Raw genomic sequence first — 8,148 nt, forward strand, 5'->3', positions numbered from 1 at the left:
GAACTATGCTAGATTCCTAGGGAGGTAAATAACTAAACAAAGTTTTATGGAAACTCTAGGCAAATGAGCTTTCTAATTTCTTTATAAATTTGTCTTGGTCCAGGCCTACACTTAAACAAGTGCTTATAAAGATCTAAGAGGAAAGTGACATATTTCAAGTTTAAAAAGGTAAGTGTTGATTTTTTTTTTAATTTAATTTAATTTAATTTAATTTTATTTTATTTTATTTTTATTTCCAGCATAACAGTATTCATTATTTTTGCACCACACCCCATGCTCCATGCAATCCGTGCCCTCTATAATACCCACCACCTGGTACCCCAACCTCCCACCCCCCGTCCCTTCAAAACCCTCAGATTGTTTTTCAGAGTCCATAGTCTCTCATGGTTCACCTCCCCTTCCAATTTCCCCCAACTCCCTTCTCCACTCTAAGTCCCCATGTCCTCCATGCTATTTGTTATGCTCCACAAATAAGTGAAACCATATGATAATTGACTCTCTCTGCTTGACTTATTTCACTCAGCATAATCTCTTCCAGTCCCGTCCATGTTGCTACAAAAGTTGGGTATTCATCCTTTCTGATGGAGGCATAATACTCTATCCCCAGGGGTACAGGTCTGTGAGTGTTGATTTTTTGAAGTAAAAAGTACATAATAATCACATAGTTCTATAATTAGCATTTATGATGTGAAAGTACTAGGGAACACTGCGAGTTAACAGGACTGGAATCATTCATCCATCTGTTGAGCTTTACTAAGCCCCTGAATAATTCTTAAATATCAGTTCATGACAGCATACTATGGGGTGTTGAGAAGACAGATATGTTCAACACTGATTCTGCCTTCAAAAACACATAGACTAATTTATGGAATATGTGGCTAAATATAATAATTCTTCTTAGAAAGTAATGGCTCATAATAAAAAGTAAAAATTGGGGATTTGAGAGTTCGAAGGAGAAATAGTTACAGCTGAAGAGTTCAGAGGAAGTATTATGTTCAGCTGTGGGGCAGTTATTGGGGAGCAAAACATCAACAGAAGTTTGAAGAAAAAAGCACAGGGACTAGGTAACTTTTGCACAAAAATTATGGCAGTGTGGTGCTGTGGCTCATGAAGCAGGTGGAGGAATTGTGAGTACCACACTGTTTCCTTTTGGAAAAGTTGTGGCTATGTGAAGAAATCAGAAGCAGTATACACACTTGTAAGAAAAATAAGTGAGTTGTCACAGAATTTATAGTTTTACTTAACTACACTATCAGAAAAGGAGCTGAAACTTGTGTTAATAGATAAAAACTCTTAAAAACTAAAATGTTAAGGATCGATTTGAATTTTAAAAGGTCTGAATTAGTTTAAAAGCAAAGAAAAGTTAAGAATGACGTAGATGTAGTTTCTGAAGAAGTGGTATAGGTGAATGGTGAGGGAGCCTAAATGTTGCTATCTCTTCATAGACATGTTGAAGTAACAGACAGTTACACAGATCTATACTCAAGAGGGAAACTTGCAGTGAAGATAAGAAAGAAATGAGAGATATATCTGTCTCTTTCACATGAGCACACAGTATATTAAAAACTAACGTGAAATACAGCAAATTCTATTGTCATATTTCAAATTTAAAAAGTTTTGGAGTACTGCAGTCAGTTTTGAGTATAAATCTTTAAAAAGCATGTGAAAAACTCAAAAAATATAAATCATGAAATATATATTTATATAAATATAAATCATCTCCAGTTTTTGTTCTTTTACAGTGGATACCTAAAATACAGAACATTATAGGCAGGCAACTATACACACACACACACATATGCATACACACATGCACACAGATAGACATGTATTTAAGCAGCATAGCTCATGCTGTTTTATACCTGAAAGAATTTAAAAGTATATTTATATTTCCATTTGATGTTCTCTGATATATAAGTTAAAGATATCTACATTTTAAAATATTCCAGTAAGTTTCAGTATGTCCATTATATTTCAACTTTTTAAAATTTGCATACTGTTTATTTTTATCTGCAATACTGAACCATGTATAAAAGCTAACATTAAGGAAATTATGTTTCTCCACTGCGCTGAACATATACTGAAATTGAGTAGCAAACGATGAAAATATGCAAGCAGAATATGGTGAAGTATGTTAATAGCTCTTCAACTACTCCCAATAACAGGAACATAGATAGAAACACACTTTTTTTTCTTTCCTGGCCTATCCCCTCTGTTTTAGGGTCTCCAAACTTCTTGTTTCTGTTCCCTCTAAAGGGATCTTGAAAAACTTTTTATTAATTGCACATTTATAATGCAATATATTTTTTAATCTAAGTTTAAGCAGTTGCAAAAGACATAATTTCTGGCATAATACCTACATTGTCATTTCAAAATAAAGCAGTCTGTCTTTTAACATAGCTATTATCCAAATACCATAATGGTCTGATATGACAACATTGGTGTGAAAAATAATGCACCAACAAAGATCTTATTCCACAGTCAGTAATTTTGTATTATTCTTCTCCTTGAAATCATATTAACATTGTACTTCCTCCACATAATCTTAACATAACATGAGATATTTTATATTTAAGAGTCTTGTATTAATCACAGTAACTTGTGTTTCTGAAACAAAACACTTATCTGAATAGACATTATTTTTATGAATTTCGTCACCATAAAGCTCTAAATGCTAAATTTTCTTCTGTCTCGTTACCAATTAAACACAGTAATAGTAAATAAGCAGTCAGAGAAATGCATATATTTTATACATTTCAAGACAAAAATTAATCAACCTAAAGCATAAAACATTATCAGAAGTGTATTCCTAAAGGAGGTGAAAGAATTATGTTCTTTGCCTCTTCAATCGGTTTATGTATCTGTAGGTGGATATCAGTTATTGCTAGTATGAGTGAAAATACGATATCAATTCTATTTCTTTTTTCTCATTTTATACATGTAAGTGCTGAGTAAACTTCTTCATGAACATAAATAGATGATAATCAAGTTATGTTATAGCAATTTCACTCAAGTGTTTGTACTCCTTCTGAGTTACTGGAAAACTAGATTAAACCGTCTTCAGTTTTGTTGAAAGCAAAGAGTTGGAAATCACCTGAACTGCAAAATAATCTGATACTTAGTCATTAATGGTATTGATTTTCTTAAAATTGACAGCAATATTGTAAATTGTTCCATTGTCAAAACTATAGGTATTTATGCCAGTGGACAACCCTAATAGGATGAGTTACAGGGAAGTCTTTCTTTTGTAAAGCAAGAGAAGGTTAAAAGAGGGAGAGTGAAAGTGAAAAGTAAGTGAGAACAAGGATGACACCTTGACCCTTATAGTCATTCTCATTCATACAAACCAGTTTTAGGATAGAATACACATGGGAGTTGAGAATATGCAACTGCTTGGTTTAAAATTATCTACAACCCTATAGCCTTTTGAAAATACTTAGGTACCTCCTGGATACCACTTTTCTTTTATTTTTTCCTTTTAAAGATTTTATTTATTTATCTGACAGAAATGGGGAGAGAGAGCACAAGCAGGAGAGGGGCAGATGGAGAGGAAGAAGCAGGCTCCCCCTGAGCAGGGAGCCTGATGTGGGCTCAATCCCAGAACCCTGGGAACATGACCTGAGCGGAGGCAGATGCTTAACTGACTGAGCCATCCAGGTACCCCTGGATACTACTTTTCTAATTATCTTTTTCCATTACCGTCTTATATTTAGATATGTTTTCACTTTTTTTGGATAGCAATGGACATGATAGGAGGGGAATAAAGTCAGGTGGAGGCACTTAACTGCCAAAAGCCAGATGGATGTGATTATCATATGTTAGAAGGGCAGGAGTAGCAACCAAGGAGGTCTGACCATTCAGAGATGGTTAATTGAGCATGAGTACCTGGGGACAAATATATAGGGGTGGCCAACTAGAGTCTTATTCAGTTTCTTCCATTAAAAGAAATAAAATATCAAGATCCATTGCCTAGTTCCAGCCATGGGCTGGTTTTCAGATGTGAAACAGATTGACTGAATTGAGTCAGCATCTCCAGGAGAAAAGGAAAAAAAAAGAAAGAAAGAAAGACTCTTCAAATCATACAATAATGCTTACATTAGTTTTCCCCCAAAACAACTTAGAGTCATTCACTCAGTTCCACTGGGGAAAGAAAAATACCCAAACATTTCAAGGAAGTTCACAATGATACCAAAGAGGCCCTAAGTATCGTTATGCACCCCTCTCCTAGTAGAGCGAAGGCATGTGGGGAATAGGTAATAAACCAAGTCCTGCCTGGGCTTTGGCTTACAGTGGGTGCACCAGGTTTGGGAATTCACCTCATGGTCCTTACCTTTGTACCTGTATGTATAAATGGCATTGACATACTTGGTAGTTAGCACAACCCCCACACTGAGTGCCTAATCTGTGGAAATAAGGGCTAACATGATGGGGAGAACAAAGTGGAATCCTTTTGCATCACTCAACATTCTAAATAAAAAGTGTTTTGCATCCTGGGTAGTGTAGAGCAGAGATTAACGTCACCTTTCAAGATATAAAAGATTCAGAGTGGTTGTCTCCACAATATCTCCATTTAATTTTCCTGCAGAAACTTCAGGGATCCTGGATGATACAGCAGACTAGTTCAAACCAAGTAACAGGCTCAAGGACAGCTGTTAAGGGCAGCAGATTATCTCAGCCTTGCGTACATGGCTTGCGCCAGTGACATGGTGCAGGCATTCTTCTCTAGTAGTTTGTATTCACATTGAATGAACAAAAGCATTCATAGCTTTGTTCCAGATTTATGTTAACTCACTTGCCATCTGTCATGATACAATTCAAATGTTTCAGGCACTCTCCAAATTCTGTATGTATTATTATTATTATTATTATCATTATTATCTGTGTATGAATTATCCCTATTATTACCTACATATTGCAGAAGAGGATACTAAGCACATTGGGTTGAGTCATTTCCTTGAAGTTACACAATTAACAAGGAAAAACATGGGTAGGGTGCCTGGGTGGTGCAGTCTATTGAGAAACCCACTCTTGGTTTCTACTCAGGTCATGATTTGAGTCTTGAGATTCAGCCCCCAGTAGAGCTCTGCACTCAGCAGAGAGTCTTTCTCCCTCTCCCCCGACCCTTCCCTTATAACCATTCACTCTATCTCTCACTGACTCTAATATAAAGAAATGAATCTTAAAAAAAAATTGGGCTTTGCTCATTGAACGCGGGGCTACATCTTTGGATTGCTGTCTTCTTGTCAACCCGAGCCAGGCCCACACATAAGCAACCATGTCTAAGGGACCTGCAGTTGGCATTGATCTTGGCACCACCTACTCCTGCGTGGGTGTCTTCCAGCACGGGAAAGTGGAAATAATTGCCAATGATCAGGGAAACCAGACCACCCCAAGTTATGTCGCCTTCATGGACACCGAACGATTGATCGGTGATGCTGCAAAGAACCAAGTTGCGATGAACCCCACCAACAGTTTTTGATGCCAAACGCCTGATTGGACGGAGATTTGGTGATGCTGTTGTCCAGTCTGATATGAAGCATTGGCCTTTCATGGTGGTGAATGATGCTGGCAGGCCCAAGGTCCAAGTAGAATACAAGGGAGAGACAAAAAGCTTTTATCCAGAGGAGGTGTCTTCTATGGTTTTGACGAAAATTAAAGAAATCACAGAGGCTTATCTTGGGAGGACTGTTACCAATGCAGTTGTCACAGTACCTGCGTACTTCAATGATTCTCAGCGTCAGGCTACCAAAGATGCTGGAACTATTGCTGGTCTCAATGTACTTCGAATCATCAATGAGCCAACTGCTGCTGCTATTGTTTATGGCTTAGACAAAAAAGTTGGAGCTGAAAGGAATGTGCTGATCTTTGACTTAGGAGGTGGCACTTTTGATGTGTCAATCCTTACTATTGAAGATGGGACCTTTGAGGTTAAGTCCACAGCTGGAGACACCCACTTAGGTGGAGGAGACTTGGACAACCAAATGGGCAGAGTTCAAGCGCAAACATAAGAAAGATATCAGTGAAAACAAGAGGGCAGTTCGTCGTCTCCGTACTGCTTGTGAACGTGCTAAGCGTACGCTTTCTTCCAACACCCAGGCCAGTACTGAGATTGATTCTCTGTATGAAGGAATCAACTTCTATACCTCTATCACTTGTGCCCAGTTTGAAGAATTAAATGCTGACCTGTTCCATGGCACCCTGGACCCTGTAGAGAAAGCTCTTCGGGATGCAAAGTTAGACAAGTCTCAGATCCACGATATTGTTCTGGTGGGTGGTTCTACCCATATCCCCAAGATTCAGAAACTTCTCCAAGATTTCTTCAGTGGAAAAGAACTGAATAAGAGCATCAACCCTGATGAAGCTGTTGCTTATGGTGCAGCTGTCCAGGCAGCCATCCTTTCTGGAGACAAATCTGAAAATGTTCAAGATTTGCTGCTATTGGATGTCACTCCACTTTCTCTTGGCATTGAAACTGCTGGAGGAGTCATGACTGTTCTTATCAAGCATAATACTACCATTCCTACCAAACAGACACAGACCTTCACCACCTACTCCAACAATCAGCCTGGTGTGCTTATTCAGGTGTATGAAGGTGAGCATGCCATGACCAAGGACAACAATCTACTTGGAAAGTTTGAACTCACAGGCATACCTCTTGCTCCTCGTGGTGTCCCTCAGATTGAGGTCACTTTCGATATTGATGCTAATGGTATCCTCAATGTCTCTGCCGTGGATAAGAGCACAGGAAAAGAGAACAAGATTACCATCACTAATGACAAGGGCCGCTTGAGCAAGGAAGATATTGAGCGCCTGGTCCAGGAAGCTGAGAAGTACAAAGCTGAAGATGAGAAACAGCGGGACAAGGTGTCTTCCAAGAATTCACTTGAGTCTTACGCATTCAACATGAAAGCAACTGTTGAAGATGAAAAACTTCAGGGCAAGATAAATGATGAAGACAAACAGAAGATTTTTGACAAGTGCAATGAAATCATCAACTGGCTTGATAAGAACCAGACTGCAGAGAAGGAAGAATTTGAACACCAGCAGAGAGAGTTGGAGAAAGTCTGCAACCCCATCATCACCAAGCTGTACCAGAGTGCAGGGGGCATGCCAGGAGGAATGCCTGGAGGCTTCCCTGGTGGTGGAGCTCCTCCCTCTGGTGGTGGCTCCTCTGGGCCCACCATTGAAGAGGTTGACTAAACCAATCTGAGAATAAATAGGTTGAGCATTGTTCCACACACAATATTCAAAGGACCCAAATATGTAGCAAATTCCATGGCAGTTGTAATGTTGAGCTGCTATAGCAAAAAAACTGGGCATTCTTGATACTTGAATATGGAATATGTGCACAGGGAAAGGAAATAAACATTGCACTTTATAAGCACTGTATTGTTAAATGGAAAATGCAATGTCTTAAGTAAAACTGTGTTTAAAATTGGCACCAAAAAAAAATTGGGCTTTGATTCCAAATATTCCAACAAGATTCAATGTTTCCAACACTGTATTTTCATCAACTGGAAGCACCCACTCTCTATCACTCTCCCATCTGATCTATACTTGATATTACTCCTATTCCCTCCTACAAAATGCCACTGATCAACCACAACCAGAGTTTACAGTTTTCATGAATGTCTTGGGTATTCCAGAGTAATTACTCACAGGGTAATAGAAATATTACATACAACCTTAGTCTTAAGTTTTCACAGAAAATTAGCAATCTTTACTTGCCATAGAGGTTTCCTGTTGAATATCACCATACCTAATTACCTAATTTCCTGCTAGAGTCTAGACTCTTCGCTCTCTCTACATTAACCACCCTGATATCATTACTCTCTGTTTATGACCACCTTTCTCCTCAGTCACTGAAGACACAACTCTCAAATTCCTGCTATTTTCTATAATATACCACATTAACCCTTCCTTTGCTTTATTCTTTTTTACACCATATGCCATTGTAGGTTAAGAAGGAAAAGACTTGTTCTCTTTTTAAAATTTTTTGAAGATTTATTTATTTATTTGAGAGAAAGAGGTGGAGGGAGGAGCAGAGGGAGAGGGAGAGAGAGTCTCTCAATGCAAAAATTCATCTTACAACTCTGAGATTGTGAGCCTGAGATGAAACCAAGAGTCCACGTTTAACCAGCTGTGCCA

General features: G+C 38.4%; 1 pseudogene; it reads left to right on the forward strand.

Moving 5' to 3' along the window:
- The first annotated feature begins 5,233 nt into the window (after positions 1 to 5,233).
- LOC116583204 lies at positions 5,234 to 7,417 on the forward strand (annotated as a pseudogene).
- Positions 7,418 to 8,148: the final 731 nt, after the last annotated feature.

The sequence above is a fragment of the Mustela erminea genome, chromosome X, assembly GCF_009829155.1.
Source record: "Mustela erminea isolate mMusErm1 chromosome X, mMusErm1.Pri, whole genome shotgun sequence".
NCBI classification, from domain to species: Eukaryota; Metazoa; Chordata; class Mammalia; order Carnivora; family Mustelidae; genus Mustela; species Mustela erminea.